At 33.6% G+C, this 20,110-nt stretch overlaps 2 pseudogenes; both read right to left on the minus strand.

Annotated features, from left to right (window-relative positions):
• Positions 1 to 20,110, minus strand: part of LOC144252192 (activating signal cointegrator 1 complex subunit 3-like) — a 41,786-nt pseudogene that overhangs the window by 12,711 nt on the left and 8,965 nt on the right.
• Positions 13,562 to 14,258, minus strand: LOC144252145 (coiled-coil domain-containing protein 71L-like; annotated as a pseudogene).

Here is a 20,110-nt window from a genome sequence, read left to right on the forward strand (position 1 = left end):
ATACTCTACTGTCATGTAAAAAATAATAATGATAAAAAAGAAAAAAACCCTTTCTTTTTCATAAGGTTATAGCTGAAATCAAAGAATTCTAGAATTTCAGAAATGATGGGGACTTTAGAAATGATTTAATACAATTTTTTTAGGAAAAAGTTCCAGAGAAGTTGTGATATCCCTTGTGTCACACAATAAATTGGTAGTGGGGGTAAAACAAAAACCTGATTTTCTTTCTTTGACAAACTGTGGAAAACTCTTTGGAGTTTTATTTAGTTAAATTAAGTTTGCCCTGTTCCTACATTTATTCAAGGAGTACTGACAACAACAGAAAATATTCCTCAACAATGAGAACCAGAATAAGTGTGTGCAATCATAGTTCATCTATTTCACCAAGGAATAAAGGTCCAGTGAAGTTGTGAAACTTGCCATCATAAAGAATAAAAAAGTGTCTACCCATTCTGGATCACAGTCTCCTTTTCCACCTTCCACTTTCCAGTAAAGTAGACTTTATTATAATCTGAGACACATTATGCTGTTTTATAAGCATATAAAATAAAATTAAATGTTTAACTGAAAAAAGTAAGAAACTAACTACTCAGAACAATCTTCAGATTCAATGTAATCCCTAACAAATGCCAATAGCATTTTTCTTAGAGATAGAAAAAATCTAAATTATTAAGGAACCATGAAGAACCAAAAAACCAAAGAAATCTTGAGAAAGAATAAAGTTAGAGGCATTCTACTTCTTGACTACAAATTATAGTACAAAGCTTCAATAATTAAGATAGTATGGTGCTGGCACCAACATATACACATAGACTAACAGAACAGAATAGAGTCTAGAAATAAACATACATCCTGTCACTAATCTGACAAGAATACCAAGAAGGAAAAGGATAGGCTTCAATAAATGGTGTTGAGAAAACTGAACATCTACATTTAACAGAATGAAACTGGAACCTTGTCTTACACCATATGCAAAAATCATCTCAAAATTTACTAAAAACTTAGATGTAAGATATGAAACCATAAAACTCCTAGAAGAAAACAGGGGAAAAGATCTTGACACTGGTCTTAGCAATGAGTTTTTGAATATGTTCCCAAGGACACAGGAAAAAAAGGTGCAAATAAACAAATAGGGGTGCACCAAAGCTACAAACCTTCTGCACAGAAAAGGAAGCCATCAATGAATTTAAAAAATAACATATGTAATAGGAGAAAATACTTGCAGATGTTAGTAAGGTGTTAATATCCAAAACCTATAAGGAACTTATATTATATAGCCCAAGAACAAAAAGGCTAAAAATTCTATTATAGAAAAAAAAGGTGGAGGGACAAATGAGGCCAATAGATATCATTCTGTTGAAATACAGAATGGCTAAGAGACATGAAAAGGTGCTTACTTTCACCAATCATTGCGGAAATGCAGATCAAAATCCCAGTGAGGGCTGGGGTTGTGGCTCAGTGGTAGAGCACACGTCAAGCATGTGAGAGGCCCTGGGTTCCATCCTCAGCACCACATAAAAATAAATAAATAAAATAAAGGTATTGTATCCAACAACAACTAAAAAATAAATACTTTTTAAAAAATCACAATGAGTCAACACCTCACATCTGTTAGAATGAATATTATTAAAACAATGAAAGTATTGGCAAGGATGTGGAGAAAAGGAAACTGCTACACACTGCTGGTAGAAATGTAGTTGGGGAAGCCATTATGGAAAATGCACATGGACAGCCTTAAGAAATTACACATGGAAAACATCATCATCATCATAGGAATTCTACTTTTGAACACATATCCAAAAGAAATGAGATAAATATCCCAAAGACATGTACACTCTATGTTTATTACATCATTGATTAGAAAAGCCAAGATAAAGAAACAGTCTAAGTGACCCAAGATGGATGAAAAAAAGAAACTGAAACACAGTGGGAGATCTTTCAGCTTTACAAAAGAAGAAAATCTTGCCATTTGCAATACTATACATGTGTTAAGAGAAATAAGCTGAAAACAACAAAGCACTGAATAATTTCACTAACAGGTGCAATAATAAAAAGTCAAATTCATAGAAGCAGATTAAAATAATGGTTAAGAGGGGGTGAAAGTGGGGGATATGAGGAGATATTGCTTAAAGGATACAACGTTTCATTTATTTAAAACAAGTTCTAGACATCTAAGGTACAGAAGGGTGACTGTATTTAATAATATCGTATTAATAGACTTGAAATTTGCTAACTAGATACTAAATGTTCCCACTGCAAAAATATGTGATTATCTGAAGTGATGGATATCTAGCTATCTTGATTCTAGCAATTATTTTATAATTTATATGTATATTTAAGTATCATATTGAACACCTCAAATATAAATCATTTTTATTAAAAATAAAATAGTATTGGGGAAAATTTACTAAATATTATGTTTAAAAAAAATTAAAAATCGATACTTATTTGATTCTGGTGTTATTTGACATTAATTGATAATATCAATATTTGGAGGAAGGTAGCATAAATTATGTCTATATTTCCTGTGTATAATTGAAGTGTTTTAAAGTATTAGCATTTCATTCATATCCAAAGAATGATTATGAATCATTATATACCTAACAAGTACAGCTAAGAATTAATTATCTTATAAAAGAAGTACCCATGAATTATAGATATGAGGATGTGTGAGCACTATATACATGAGAAATTCACCTAGAAGACTCCAAAGTTGATATCAAGTTTTTTGCAACAAATTATTCTAATACTGATCTGGCCCCCTGGAAAATTCACTGAGAGTATAACAAAGCTATTCACCAGGGTATGTCAGGTTATTTGGACCTGGCTAGTTTAGAGACATTAACTATCTTTTCTAACTGAATATAATAAGCACACAATATGTTCAAAATACCTTTGAGGAGGGATACTTGTTGAAGACTCTGAAAATAGCTAATTCAGCTGCAACAGTCTTTCTTGATCCAGTGGGTGCTCCAACTAGGACACTACAGTCTGTGTGATACAGTGTATGAAATATCTGTGTCTTCACAGGGTTAAAGTGGCTGAAGTTGTACAGGGCTTCAAATGCATTACATCCCAAAGCCATAATTGGCAAAGGCTGAAGATCCAGTAATTCTGAAAAGATCCAAGAGGTACTTCTGAAAAAAAAAACTGAAAAAACATGCACAATACTGAATACTGTATTTTAAAGAATAACATTTCCTAATTATCTCTAGAGAAGAACATATTTAATATAAGTTCTTATACACCAGTGACACATCTTATTCAGTCACTACATTTAACATAACTGATAAATAGAACACTTTTATTGAAGAATCCCCTATAAACCAACTATATATTTCTCTTCCAAAAAGGGAAATAACTTGAATAAAAGTACATGAAAGTATGTATGTTATGGTACAAAAATAAATCAATGAAAACCATTTGTAAACAGCAGTATTGGAAAGGTCACTAACAAGAGATTTGATCTGCTACACACTGACCAATCCTGAGTAGCTGAGGGATCTTTTGGTATGGCCAATGGAAACAAAAATGAATTTAGCCTTATTCAGGAAGGAACAAGGATAGTAGTTTCAGAACACAGCATGACTGAGTAAAACAAAACAAAACAAAACAAAACAAAAAAACTCTCCTTAAAGGGTACAGGTCTTCTTACTTTCACTAATCATTGGGGAAATTTATGTCTGTAAAGTAAATTTATGTATTGAAAGACACTAGATTTGGTTGCTTCTCATAATATGGACTGGGTGCTGAAGAAATTTGATAATTATTACAAAGTTTAAAAAAGAAGATATAAAAAATCAGTTAAGAGGACACCTTGATCTGACCTTTATAGTATGGTTGCAAAATGAAAAATATGGTAAATTTTCTTCTAAAAAATATACTTAAAATAAAAATTAACTTAGTTGGGCATGATGGCACAGGCCTGTAATTCCAGCAGCTCAGAGGCTGAGACAGAAAGATCCCAAGTTGAAAGACAGCCTCAGCAATTTAGTGATATCCTATCTCTCAAAATAATAATAATAAAAAGACTGGGGATGTGCTTCAGTGGTTAAGTGCCCTTTGGGTTCAATCCTGGGTACCTTGTCCCTAAAGGAAAAAAAAAACAAAATAAAAAGATGACTTTAAGAAGTTATCTTTTCCCCACCCATTGCTCTATTCTATTACAACGATAGCTGAGAGCTAACTTCATACTCTCTATGTCTGATTATGATTGTTTAAATTTTCCGTAGCTCTGGAAATCCAGGAAGGAGGAAGACATTGCATGATAAGGCATGCAATGTTAATCAAACATATTTTTTAATAAAAGACTAAAAATTAAACATTGTACAATGTCAAATGCACAGTTATTGACAATGTTAAATTAAGATGATCTATTACAGTGATTTTACCTAGATGGTATGTTTATACTACATCAGCTAATTATATAAATAGGTTGATATGTATTTGGTTGCTTAAGAAAAAAATTATTAAATTGGCATTAACATATAATGCTAATGTATGTGGAATTAAGTATTTTAATGAAAGAAAGAAACCTAGCAATGATATTGGAAGCATATATTTTAAGTTAAAACATCATCACGTCCACATATTTTGAACTTATGAGATTCTAGATATCACATAAACACATTTGATGAAATAAGACCAGAAAGACCCTCTGCAATAAGTAGATTACTAGATTATACAGTCTCAATATCATTCTATTTTGATAAAATTTTTTGGTTTTGCTATGCCAAGATATCAAAGAGAAATTGAGATGTAGTATAAAAATTATCTCAATGAATAATATGAATAAGGTGTACATTTGACAAAATGAAAGATTATAAAGTCATATTTAGGTTTCCTTTCACTTCTGAAAGGACTGTCAAATAGTATGCTATTTAAAGTAGTCAGAATAACATTTTTATTCTGAAAAGTCAAGCAGTTTGTCTGAAATATACATGGGAAAGAAAATTTGACTCCTAATTTATGTCTGTAAAGTAAATTAAGGACCTCTGAAAATCAATACTCATCAATTATGAATTCTCAAGAAATGAAATTGGTATACTAGTTTCAAGATGTTTTTGAAATAGATTTCAGGGGTACTTGAAAGTATCACTGCAAAGATTTATTCATGAAATTTTGCTTTTTTAATAAATCAAAATAGAAAGGCATTTGTTCATTTTATGAAAACCTAGAGTTTATACATTACAACAATAAAAAATCCTGCTGAATGCTCTTACTATATATCCCTTTTAATAATTTGTTATATATATATATATATATATATATATATATATATATATATATATATACACAAACATTCCAAAATCTAAAAAAAAAAATGTGAAATTTGAAACACTTCAGGTTTTAAACATTTTGGATAAAAGATAACCTGTACTAGAATTAAGTTTATGTGAATTGGACTAAATGTAAGAAAAAAGAGATATCTCAAAACTTTCACAGAGAATACAGATTAAATGATAAATGACAATTGCAATGAAAAAGGAAGGCTATATGGAGAAATAATGATTATATGTACAGATGAAAGTCCAGTAACACAGAAATAGTAACTCTCCTCATTACTGTGATTATCAGAATTGACTAAGCCTACTTTAATGCTTTTGGAACTTAAATAAACAAAAATTAAAGGTCCACAATTTGACTATCTACATATACATATTTGATTTTGAAAATTTTGAACATACAGTTTAGAAACAATTTTGTCAAGTAAGTTGGACTTTGATTCAGAATAAAACAACTTTATACTTCTCAACATTAATTAAAATAACAATTTTGGGAAGTCAATAATTCACATCAACACATTAATGTTCAATTTGTTACCTGTATGGGGCTGATGCCTGTCTGGTAGAATCAGATGTTCGAAGTTGATAATACAAACAGCCTCTGCTCCTAACCATCTATCAGAAACTGCTCGGATATAGTATTGGGAAGGCAAAGTTTCAAAAATAGGGATTGCAAATACCAGTAGTTGAGCTTCTTTACTAATGACCTAATGTGAAATAAAGTCTAAAATAAATAAAGTTCTTAGTAGTCAATTCTTAATAGTATCTATACCAGATGTAATAAAAATAAACTATGTTGTATTTCTAAATAGCTCAGATATTCAGGTACTACAGTAACTTGTAGGTGATTTCCTTCTGAGGATTATTTGACATAACAGAAGGTAAAAATTTATACTAACTTTATATTATTTATATATATGTTATCATTATGACATGTTACCAGTTTGATTCATTATCAGAATTTCCCAAACATGATTCATGCAATTATTTCATGATTTCTATAAGTTCAAATACCATATTATTATTTACTTAATATTTTTCTTTAAATCTGATCAGTATTTTAAGTGGAATATCTGAAATCTCTTAAAATATATAGGTTACATGGTTATCAAGAAGATAAATGCATGAAAACAAAATATTGCTATAAAATACTATTGCTATCTAGTCAAGATTTTCAATCAGAAGCTTGCTTTCTCTTTGATAAAAAGAGAAATTACAAATAAAACATGAGTTAAAGATATAGCAACAATTGAGTCATTACAGATAATTTTACAAGGAATGATCTTTTCACTAAACAATTTATTATTTTGCAGGAAATTATTTTTACCCCCCTTATTTTATATATTCCATGCCTCTAGAAGCCATGCCTTAAACCATGGTAAAGATTATAAATGAATTTCTTGAACGAGGATCAGACTGAATAATCAATATTGTCACACTGAATCTCTGTGTTCCTTTGAAACAAAACAGGAAAACAGAACATAACAAAACTTTCATGGCACTCTGAAATCAGAGAGATAGTAAAAAACAAAAATTGTTTATATATTTTTTTATGATAGCTAAATAATAAGGTTATATTCACCTGTTTTTTAAGAGCTAGAAAATACTCTGGATGATAAATATGATCATTTGTAGGATCTTCCACCCAAATCTACCAGGATTCTCCTACTGTCCCATGGACCTAGAAGAAAAATTATCCTAGTACTATGAAAATCATAACTCAAGTAACAGTAATGTTTACATATCAGCACCTATTAGTCTAACAACTTTTTTGATATATAATTTTTAAAACAAAGTTCACTCATTTAAAGTATACAGTTCACTGGTTTTAACATATTTACAAAGTTGTACAACTATGAACATAATCTAATTTTAGAACATTTTTATCACCTCCATGAGAGTACTTATATTCATTAGAAGTATGGACATGGCTATTCTAAACACTTTGTTAAATGGAATGATATAAAATATGGTCTTCTGTGACTGGTTTTTTAAACTTACCATACTATTTTTGTAGTTCATCCATGTTTTAAACTGCATCAGTACTTTGCTTCTTTTATTGTCAAATAATATTCTACTGGACACATATATCATATTTTGTTTATATAAGCCAATCTCTCTTTTTTTCCTTATATAGTCCAATACTGTTCAGTATTCACTTCTTCCTCAGGGACTCATGAAAAGGAGATCACATCCCAATCATTTCTCCTCCAAATCTTCTTGCACTATCTCACATGAGTTTTTGGGGGACACCACATTTAAACCATAACACCTGGGATAATTTTGATTCACATAAAGCCAATCAGCTCATGGCATTCTCCTGACAATATCTATAGTAAAGGAGAAGTCCATACAAACACTTGGCATAATTAGACTGGGGGGGGGCATGTATTTGTGGGAAGAGGGCTTACAGTTTATGTTGTGGGCTGAGGAAGTGGGTATGTGTTCCCCTTACTCCATTAACAGTGAAAGAGAAGCAGGAAAACATTTGGGAACAGTGTGAGCAGAGCAAAGAAGTGGAAAGATCTTGGGCCTTGAACAATACTATTAACCTCAAGACTGGACCCTCCTTAGGGCCCATCTGATCTGTGGACCTTTTATTGTACAAAAGGATATATTACCTTACGTAAATCAGACTGAGGCAAGTTAGGTTTTACATTCTTGAAGCTAATAGCATTATAAGAGAGTTAATTATAAAAACAATCAAGTACTTTCGCCTATTAATTAATAAAACTAAATTAGGATGTATTATGAATAGCAATAGTAGAAAATCATGTGCAAAAATAATGAAACTTCCATTCCTTTAAAAACAATCAAAAATTTCAAATATGAGCTTATACTTTAATATAATTTTATATTTTATATAAAATTTCATATTTATAAAAATATTAACTGTAATTTGGTGTTATCAACTAGTGCTCATATACTGTGAGAAAAATAGGAATTAGGAATGCTTTAGGAATTAAAGGTCTGAATGCTTTAATGACAATGTGGAATTAAATTAAAACATAGATGGGTGATTTTAGAACACACTGCTGAACAAAATTCCTTTACATTAAAGATGTACAAATGTTAACTAATATAGGAAGTATCCAAATACATTTAACTAGTATTTTATAAGACTACTTGATGTAAGCATTGTTATATACAGTTTCTGATTTACTTGCCTTCCCCAGTTAGTTTTTTGAAACTGAAGACTGAGTCCTATTTGCCTTTTGTATGTACAATTTCTAACACAGTAACTAGTCAAAAGATATATCTGAAAAACTATTGATAGAATAAGAGGATACAAAGTAGGTTTTTACATGTATGTTTACCAGTATGTTGGTAAACACATATAAGATATTGAAGATCATCTAAGTATTAAAGCAGGAAAAGGAGGAATAAAAGTAGAAATAGATACATGATAAGAATCAAGAAAGGACATTCTATGGAAGAGCTCTGTATAAAATGCTATCTAATCAGAGAAGAAAAATAACTGAAAAATCTGCTGGTTATGGCAACTGGTCAATCAGATATTAGAGATCCTTGAGGAAGTGGTCTCAGCAGAAAAGAAACTGGTGACAAGAAAGAAAATATAGAATACCTTCTATACAAGTCTAATGTTTAAGAAAAGGAGAGAACAGTATTTTGAGAGACATCATGATTTAAAAATGAATTTTTGGTAAGCAAAAATGAGAGTCAATAGAGAGGGCAAAAATAAATGGCAAAATTCTCATGGATTTGAAACCACTAAAATAGTGTCCAGTGATGCAATGTTAAGTTCTCTAGGCTCTCTGAGGAAAGATGTAGGGAGGTGTAGTAAAATCTGAGGTACAGACATTTTAGTTTAATATAGATATAGATATTTTCCACTTCTACCTGATCATTCCATGTGAAATCAGGGTAGATGCGGACAGTCCGTGTGATAGGCTGAATGGATGCTTCCATCATAACAGAAGGAATCTGATGAACACATTGTTTGACCTTTCGTCCAATATTCACGATGCAAAATGTGACCTGAAAGAAAAATATCACATAGAAGTAATGTGTCCAGACAGTAAAAAAGAAATATAATCTGACTTGTAAGTGGGATTTCAGAGTAGGTGATTTTATTGCTTTTTTTATGATTTGCTATGTAGAATAGATGACATTTTTGACCTGGCATTGTTGAGAGCCACAGCCCAGTCAGAATGATGCCTGGCATTTGCCAGAGGGAATGTTTGAAAGGTGATGCCAGAGAACCATTGAGATGATGATTTGAGTTAAGCTATACATAATTGCTGTGGATTGATTGAGTTGTATATTTGACCTTTACTGTCAGGCAATAGGGTGGCTCTTGCTGCCTTGGGCAGCAATTCATAGCTCTGGAAATCAGTATCAAGGTTCCTTTAGGTATTAATAGGGTTCTGAGCCTCGATATTGTGCTTAAACTACTATAAAAGGAACTACTTCTTTTTGAGTTAGTTTAGAACACATACAGAAATATTTAACATTTTATGTACATAGCCACTGGTTTATTCACGGTCTACTTTAGAACTCTAAAATCATGAGAAATGCTTCAGGAATTAAATACAACTTAGTTGAATTAAATACAACTCATCCACCCAGGCCCACTTCTAGAAAACATAAAATAATCAGGTTCTGGAATGCAGACATGTATGGGAATACCAAGGGTAGAGGCTGTTAAAAAACAAATGTGACTAACTTATCTGAGCAATTAGGTGGAAATAGATCATATTTTAAAGCATCAAGTGTGCAGTATGTGTACAGTCAACTTACTTTGTTAATAGTCTGTCTTTCTGCCCTTTTTCCTACTCTATCTTAGAATACAAATGTAATGACTATCTCAGCCTCTCTAAACATCTTTGGAATTATTTTTTCTTTTTTTTTATTCTCTAAAATTTATTTACAGTTAATAAGTTAAAAAGCAAAGTACAACCAAATTGTAAATCTTAATCATATGCACATTAAACTGTCCAGGGAAACACTTCAGTTCACTACAAACAATTGCTTTCTAATGCAATTAAGACATAACAGTTTATCAAAAAAATATTTCAACACACCAATAAAGCAAATGTTAGGTATATATAATCATTAAAAATTATCAATTTAAAGAGTGCTATGGCAACCCAACCCTTAAAACAACCAAAAAAACCTTTTGAGTTCAAAATTGCTCAGACGTTTTGTATTCAATGATTTTAAAAGATTTTATTGAAGAGTTTTCTGAAAAATAGTACTAACATTTGCTCAAAGCAAATCAACAAGTATATGCCACTAGCTTAAGTTACACTTGTCCAATAGAGTACTCAAACAAAAATAAATACACGCCACAACAGCAACACTTTGCACTATCAATGATGAAGCTTGCCCTCAGAATCATGACATTACTGGTTTTAGTGACATAGAAAATGAGTTGCTGGTTGTTAGGAAGGAATGTAAAAAATACCAAAAAAGATTATTTGTTGTGCCAGTCACATTTAGGCACCCAAAAGTCAAAAATCAAACAGAAATATATCAAGGTGATAAAATTCCTCCTAGCTTCCTCCTCTACTTGTGTCATATGAGATATAAATGAAGGCAAGAGAACAAACAAATGGGACTTCTTTAAAAAAAACTATACACAAGCTAAGCTACAGACTCACTTCTGAAACAATTAATGGATGCCACCATAAAGGCCACTATGCCAAGTTTCTTTTCACACTCTGCCCAAAGGTAATCATAAAATACTTTCACTTTCCTATTAACATACTAGTCAACTATATCAGATGTTTCTCCACATTTTAGAAGTTGCAAGATAGGTTTTGCTAAAGAAAACTTGGCAAAAATATTTCTTACATCTTACTTCACAAACTAGAAACGGCATTATTTAATAGTCCACATGAACCATATTGACTTCAAGATGGGCAATCAGATTCAAACTGAAATCAGATAACCCAAATAAGCGAAAAAAGCATTTACACACATTCAAGTGCACTAAAGTAACAAGGCATAAGAGGAAAAAATGTCAAGAATATCAGTTAAAACAAATGCAAGGTGTCACTGGTTATGTTTCAGTTGTGTGCTGAGAAAAGTTATTCTCAGCTAATTTCAAAATCCTCAGGAAAACTATCTAGATAAGCTACATGTTGAAATTACATTCTCATATGGCCATTGGATTTACTTTAAAATGATTATAAAACTATATACAATAGTGAAATGGTACAATACATTTTTTTCAGGTGCTAGTTAGGTATAAAAGTTAACAATATATTTTTGGAAAGAAAACTCCTATGTGTATGAAATACAATTGGCAATGGAAGCTAATAACCAAAAAATGTCTCAGCTTCCTATCACATAACTATAATTTAACACTCTCCATCTTCTAAGTAATTATTCACTTTTTTATTTACCCATATTACAGTGTTTGTAAGGATGCATCATCATTGAGTAGTGAATAAAAGACTATGAGGCTTACTGGGAAACTGTCATAAAGTTATATATATATTTATATATATAATTTTTTTTTTTTTCAAAACAAGAACACTGAAATGAAAGTCACAACATTTCTACTATGGACTATTAAACTTAAAATAATTATTTCAGAAATCTATGCCATTTGAATTCTAGGAAAACAAGAGTAAAAATCACAACTCTCATTATTCTCCTAATAAGCTGCCAAGCAGAGATAAATCTTTGTATTGAGGGTTTCACATGCCAAGTTCCAGCCCAGGGGGGATAGTTCCATGGCAGAATACTTGAATTTGAAATAATTGTGGTACAAAAACACTACTTGACCCTTTAGGTATTGCAGTAAAAGCTGGCTGTGGCATCACTGTCTAATAACCAGTAAGTCTTGCTGCCACCATTGACCAAAGGCACTTGGATAATAAAGAATTCCACACTAGGCCATATGGTATACACACTATTACAAAAGTGTAAAATAAGGGTCAGTACTCTGGGTGGCTTGCCTGTTTGATTTATGTGGCCTTCAGCTATCAAACAAAGACTGCAAAAGTAACTATGAATGGAAAAAAAGAAAATTCACAGGACAAAAAAGTCAACTAATTGTCATAATGTTTACAAATGTGATGAATACTAGTCTTGGCATTTCTTGTTATCCAACAATAAATACAAAGGGATCTATTTTGCCCAAAGTAACTTCAACCAGTTACTTGATACCAAGAAATGCCCCCACCCTTCTCTATAGATCCTGTTGAGGTTTCTAATGGGTATTCTGTTTGTCACTTTATTCACAACGTTTACACACATTCATCTCTCCTATGTGACTTCAATATTAAAAATTATTATCTTCTCATTAACATTCTTGGATTTTTATGTTTGACCAGGACATGTTGCCAGATTATCTCCAATTGAATTCCAGTCATTCCTGCAACACCACCAGTTCTTCACGATTCTTTTTCCCCTCAATCACAAGCCATGTGGTTTCAATGCACTTCAATTTTTATTCAATTAAAAAAGAATTCAACAAGTCAACTTTTCATAAACAAAACTTTGTTTGAGTATGCTACCATTTGCTTTAGGAGCTCAGTAAATATAAACATTAAACTTCAATATAAAATGTTTTAGAAACACCTTTAAAACGTTAAGCAATTGGACTTTACATCTCTTTTGTTTGTAATCACTGAGCCCAAGAAAATCAAAGCCATATAAATTCTTGCATTACTAACAGTCAGGCTAGAACCTCTCAAAAAAAAAAAAAATCCTTGGTCAAAGCTTTGAAATTCAGTAAAAATTCAGAAACGAGTGGGATTCAGAATACCCTGAGCACAAACTAGTGCAACACCACAAAACATGTTTGATCTTCCGTCCAGAAAGAGGGGTGGCAGTCAAAAAGAAAAATGGAGGCGGGGGTTAAAGAGCAAGCAAATTCTGGCTTTTATTACTCAAGCACGAAAACAAATTCCTTTGGAAAAGAATGACTTCTTCGGAGGACTGCCAGACCAGTGAGGTAGAGTCCGAAAGGGAGAAAACCAATCTGCCCCTATAGTCCTGGAGACTTCTCAATCTGGGGTTCGGAAGCAAAGGGACCTCCCCTGTTAGTCCTGCAGGCTCCTCCTTCGCAGACGCGGTGCGGGGAGGCGGCAGAGGGTACACCTGTCCCGGAGTTCCAGACGCGGGGACGCATCCCGGGGCTTGGGGCAGGGAGGCTATCCCGGGACTTCCTCGCGCATAAAGTGCACTAGGGGACGGTCCTAGAGGAGTCTGTAAACACTCCACTGACACTTGTTCATTTCTCCAAGCAGAAACTCCATCTTGGGCCGGGGACCTGCAGGAGGCGCCCTCGCGGCGGCGTCTCAAGCCCGGGGCACCGGGAAGCGGCGGAGCCTCACCACGGGTTCCAGGTCCACTAGCAGGACTTGGCGCGCCTTGCAGTCGCGCTGCCCCCAGGCTGCGCTCGCCCCACACGTCGCCGCCGACGCGGATGGTGGGGAAGGTGGTCAGCGTCGGGGTGGCTGCCCTCCAGATCTCCTCCAGGGTGCGGCCCCCGAAGCAGGGCTCGGGCGCCGAGAGCTTCTCCAGGCAGGACTCCTCGGGGGCCGCCGGCGCCGGCAGCAGCGGTGGCGGTGACGGTGGAGGCGACGGGGGCAGCCGGGGCCGCCTCCTGCCCGCAGCGGCCTCCCGGGCTCCGCGGCGCCTCCTCCTGACGGCCGCGTGCGGGGCTGGCCGGCGCGTCAGGCCGGGGGGCGGTAGGGGGCTCCGGGGGGTCAGGCACCAGGGCTCGGCAGGAGGCGAAGCCGTAGACTTCCTTGCTGCGCAGGATGTGAGGGGAGAACTGGTGCTTGAGGCTGCAGAGGAAGCTCGAGAGCTCCGCATCCGAGCTCATGAACTCCGTGCTGCGGGACATGAACAGCTTGAAGGTATCGCCCAGCGCCTTGGTGCTGTCGACCGAGTACACCACCTTCTCCTCCCGCGCCTCCAGCCCGGCCCCTCCTCCCCCTCTAAAGCCGCAGCCCCTGGCCGGCGCCGGAGCCTCTTCACGCTGCGCGGCATCGGAGGCCACTCGAGGCCGCCAGCGCTCGCCTGGTCTCGCTGTCACCGCCGAGCCCGCCCGAGTCTGGCTTGGCTCAGCTGTGGTGGCCGCTGCTGGTGTCTCCAGCCCGGCCCGTCTCTCGCTACTTTTCTCGCCTCCCCCGACTTTTTTTTTTTTTTTTGGTACCAGGGCTTGAACTCGGGGCACTTGACCTCTGACCTACATACCCAACCCTATTTTGTAATTTTATTTAGATACAGGGTCTCAGTAAGTTGCTCAGTGCCTTGCTTTTGCTGAGGCTGGCTTGGAACCCGCAGTCCTCCTGTCTCAGCCTCCCCAGCCTTGGTATTCCTGGGGTGTGCCAGGTAGCTCAGTTTCCTCTTTAGAATTCTGGCCAGCAGTAACCCTCCTCCTTACTTGTCTTCAGAATGACTCTTTTCATGTGTAATGTCTATCCTCTGCAGAAGTCAATACTGTCTAATCAAGGCATTATACATTTATTCCATAAATGCTAGGATTTGTGAAAATGTATGTTTAGGAATAACTTTTCAATATTACACAAAAAGCTGGACACTGAATACTATGTATGTACTGATGACAACTGGGTTTAAAGGCATCTATGTGTGATTAAGCTTGTTTAAACTCTGGAGAATGTAGAGCTTATTGTTCACTTAAACTTTTACTGTAATACTGCTGATATACATAACATATCTTTGAAATTAGTTCCATATTAAGAAACAAAATGAGAATAAATATCACTGAATGATTCTTATCATTTATGGGTAGGATCTACATTTAAAATACTTAAAAATTTGCTAATATAAACTATTTTAATTGCTAATTTTTTTGGAGCGGGTAGTGGTGGTTGAACCCAGGGCCAGCAGCTAAGCCACTAAGCAATATCCCTAGCCCATTTATTTTCTTTTTTTTAAATTTTGAGACAGGGTCTTGCTAAGTTGCTGAAGCTGACCTGGAACTTGTGATCCTCCTATCTCAGCCTCCAGAACTTCTGGGATTATAAGCATGTGTGCCCACATCCAGCCTTAATTGCTAATTCTGCTAAATAACTTCATAAAATTTGGAGTGATTTTTGCTCTTTTGCATAAATAAAGAGATGTCATATGTAGGTTCAAAATTTATGTTGAGTTATATGCATTCATGAATATGTCAAAATTAACAATGTAAACTATAATGTACTAAAAACAAATAAAAAAGAAGAGAGAAAATAAATTTATGTTAAATAATATGAAAATTCACAATACTTTTATATCTGGTAAAATACTTTATTTTCACAGAAAAATTCATTTAAGCACTTTTTCCCCCTTCTTACCTATTTCATCTTTCCTCATATCTTTCAGCTTATCTACAGTAAGATTTTTTTCTTCTAATATTGTTAGAATGTGTGGTGGTAACACTGCGAGGCTGAGAAAGGATGATTTCATGTTGAAAGCCATTCTCAGCAATTTAGCTAGGCCCTGAGCAATTTAGTAAGACCCTATTTCAAAATAAAAAAAAAATAGAAAGGGTTAGAGATGTGGTTCAGTGATTTAGGGCCCGTAGTTTCAATCCCTAGTACTAAAATAAATAATTAAAAGAAAAAAGTAAAAAAGGACTGAGGATATATTTCAGTCATAGAGAGCCTCTCAGTTCAATCTGTAGTATTATGAAAAACAAAACAAAACAAAGAAAAGAAAAGAAATGAAAGACAAAGAAGACAAAAAATAACTTACTTTATTTCACATTATGGTTTAAATATATGAAGAATTTTTTTTTTTACCATAGCAGTTTTTAAAAGTTATAAATTAAATGAGCTATAGATTTAGGGAACAATTTTCTTTCAGTACTCAATATTTAAAATCAGAGACCTTTCATACTGGAATACATATATTAGGCCTTATATAAGATAGATTTGTTACTAAGCCAAACAAACCACTTACTTTCACCCCCAGTCCTGATTTACAAGCACAGGTTACATAAAAGATGTACAAATCAATATCTTTAATTCTAAGGAGAAACTGTAGTTCATAGAATTTCTCAAAGTAATGTATTCACAGAACAATAGAATTAATTCCTTGGTCTCTAGAGATAAACAAAGAAGAGAAAATGGGGAGTAAGATTCTTACCTGTGCAACATTTGCAGAATCTGACATAAGGGAGAAACTATCCGTCTCTCCTTGGCTGATGGAAGTTTGAAGTAAGATGTTTATTTTCCCATAACTATTTTCTACACCTCCAGGAGCTGAGAGTTCACAAAAAATTTTTAATAGAGCATCTATCTCCTCTATTTCTTCTTCTCTGACCTAGAAGAGTCACTATTTTTATAGTAATATTTGGTCTGATTTATTTAAAAACACATTGCATGTTTTTAAGGTTGCCTTTTAGTAAAATGTAATATTTTACTCTTGTACAGCTAAAACCCAGTAATTTTCCCATAGGTAAATTATATAATATGAAATTATGTTGAGGCGGGTACAATTATATTTTATTGTTCATCACCAATATTAAAGTTGCCATTGACACATAAAAATTTGATATGACACAAAAATTAAGTCATCTGACCTCACCATCCTTCAATTGATGAGGTTTCATTTTTTATTTGACCAGAGTAAAACCTCTGCCCAGACTGATTAGGGAAAACTTGATCATCTTCAAATGCATTCCTTATAGTCATATATTTTTATATGGTATAATGCATTCATAGCTTAAAGTTGTGAAGTACTATTTCAAAGTATTAAAGTTTTCACTGTTAATAACATTAAATTATAAAATGAGTAATACACAACCTATTTAAATTTCTTGACTTGGGATACAAAGCAAAGCATGATGTTAGGTATGCTGTGATATTATTATCTAGAACACTGAGTTTTCTTGTACAATAGAAAACACTGCTGATACTCCAAATATGCCATATGGCTTTTTTTATATTGTATCAGGAATAACAATTAATTTCAAACTTTCATAAATAAATAAATGTACATACCTGAATGAAACTTCAAGTAATCTTACCTTGATCTGATCAAATTATTCGGCTTTGGAGACTATCTCAAATATGTCACCTTCTGTTTTGTGAGCATCGAAGAGTTCATTAAAGGTCTACCAAAGTAAGTGTCACATTTAATTAAAATAGAAGATCAAAAGATATTATCAAATTTATGAAAGATTAAAAAACACTCCTAAACATAGTTAAGAAAGCCATTAGAACCAAAAAAAAAAGATCAGTAAAATCATCTAATGAAATCTATACTAAATGTCTAAAAATGTTCAACATAACATTCTGGTCTTGACCTCAGTATAGGCATATGGAAATCTGCATCACTTACTAATTATAAGCTCACATACATCATATAAAATTCAGAGGGAAATAACTAGACAACATGCAATTCAAAGAGTCTCAAAATATGAATAACGAGAATACACAGAAAAATCAGTTAAAGGCCATACAGAAAAGAAAAAGGTACTACACGGCTAGAGTTGCTGAAAAAGAACTGCAAAAAAGAAAGTGTTAGGGTGTAGTTTGGCAGCAGTCTACTAGCAAGAGGACAAATGAGAAAGGCTGTCTCATAGAGACAATAAGATGAGAGTAGGTGATATAAGGAGGAAGGACTAGGTCTGGGATTGAGGAACCACCAAATCACAGCTCTGAGATAATATATAAAGAGGTCTTGCAGAAATCTAGTGTCATACAATAGGTTATTCTGAAAAAATGAGGAAAACCCAGTAAGCACATAAAGGTGTTTTTCTGAAACCTGTTTTATATATAAGCAAATATTAAATCTACAAACCCGAGATTTCATATAAACTGAGTTTTTCTTTTTGATGATTTCTATTCTCCTATTTTAAAAACAACTTTATGTACAAAAGGCAAAAATGAATTTAAGAAAAAACTCAAAACACTATCTATTGAAAAAAGTATAAAAATTCAACTTAACCTATTTCAATCTCTTCATATTTAAGTATTCTCCCCACAGGTTATCATTGTATTGACATGTACTGATATATGTACATGAAAACACATAAAGAAATGTATATGCTTTTTAAAAGTAAAAATATTAAAGTATCACATCATCTTAAACAGGATATTGTTAAAAAGCAACAAATCCTCTTATAATTGTATGGTCAAAATTGGCCTTAAAAGTTCCTTAAATTAACCATCTAGTACAAACAGGCTGAGTTGGTAATTTTAGTAGTTTCTTAAACTCTTCTTTAGTGTTTCTTACTAATATGCAATTAACTTTTCAACTTTTTATTCAAGGAAATAATTAAGCTATCAAGTCCAGCTTAAAATCATTCTGGCACACACTCTGTAAGACTCACCAATAGGCTTCAACTATTTCAGGTGTATGTAGTGTTTAGGATATGTTCATGAAACAGAATGGCAGAAGAGCACCATTGCTATCTAAAGTCATTTTTTTCTTGTCATTACTAAAAGTATATTGCTGAATTCATATAAACTAAATGTATTTGCTCATAAGTTGCTTTTGTTATTTGGCATCATTAATATATTTTGAAGTCTAGAAAGTATTTGACTGTAAAAACAAACATTTTTGCATTTGTTCCTCTTAGAATATTACCTCAATGGTATTGTATTTAATATAATAGTGGCTGGCGGTTCAACCCAAATCCGTTGAGGAAAAATAATCAGTTCTCTCTTCAAAATGAATCATCTGAGCTTTGTCTAGTTTTCGTCCAACTTCAATGACTAACTGTTCTCGATGCTTTCTTAATGTTGGGTCAATCTACAGGAAAGAAATATAAACACTTGATGTTTTAATTAAACTTTTAAAAACTTAATTTTGAACTGGTACTTTGAAGCATAAAATTATATGTATCAATGGTGTAAAGGGATTTTTCAATACAAAAATATATTGTGCAATATTTAAAACAGATTAAATACAACTATCTTTCAAACATTTATCATTTATTTATGGTAAAAACTTGGTACTCATTGATCAGTCTAACATTTATCATTTATTTATGATAAAAACTTAGTACTCATTGATGAGTCTCTCCCCATCCCTCTCTCCAGCCCCTGGTAACTACCATTCTATTTTCAACCTCTGTAACTTCAACTTTTTGAGATTCTACACATGAATGCGATCAGGTGGTACCTGTTCTTTTGTACTTAGCTTATTTCACTTAACATAACGACATCCAGTTCCATCCCTGTTACTGCAAAGACAATATATCAGTCTTTTTTATAGCTGAATTATGCACCATTTGTGTATAGGTATTAGATTTTTCTTTATCCATTCATAAGCTGATGAACACTTAGGCTGCTTCCATTTCTTTGCATGGATAGTGCTGCAATGAACACAGGAGTACAGATGTTCTTCAACATACTGATTTCATTTCCTTTGGGTATATACCCAGTATTGAAGCTGCTGATCAGAGATTTCTCAATTATAAATTCTGAAGTACATTCTATACATTTAAGAAACAACTACAAAATATTTTATTTGATTAAATAAAGAAAGCTTTAAAATTCATTAAAATTATCAATCTACATAGTCTTTTTGGATAATAAAACTATCAATCTGTACAGTCTCTTTAGATACCAATATTATTCTTCCATGGTCTTATAATCTTTAAGGTTATAGACACAGGGAATCGGGTATAAGGAAAAAAAATACCATCTTCTAATTCCCACACTTAAATAGGCACTTTAAATTACCAAATCATACTTCTATTTTATCAGTCATTTGGAGATATGATGGCAAAAATGCTTTCCCCTGTCAAAGGTAAAATAAATGAATGGTTATCCCCTTAAAAATACAATTCTATTGTTTTAGTAATTTTCACAACTGTTGGTGGAAAAATCCATTTTGTCTATAATAATAATAGAAGCAAAGAATAAAATGAAGTTGACAGTGAA

The sequence above is a fragment of the Urocitellus parryii genome, unplaced genomic scaffold (genome assembly GCF_045843805.1).
Source record: "Urocitellus parryii isolate mUroPar1 unplaced genomic scaffold, mUroPar1.hap1 Scaffold_37, whole genome shotgun sequence".
Classification (NCBI taxonomy): domain Eukaryota; kingdom Metazoa; phylum Chordata; class Mammalia; order Rodentia; family Sciuridae; genus Urocitellus; species Urocitellus parryii.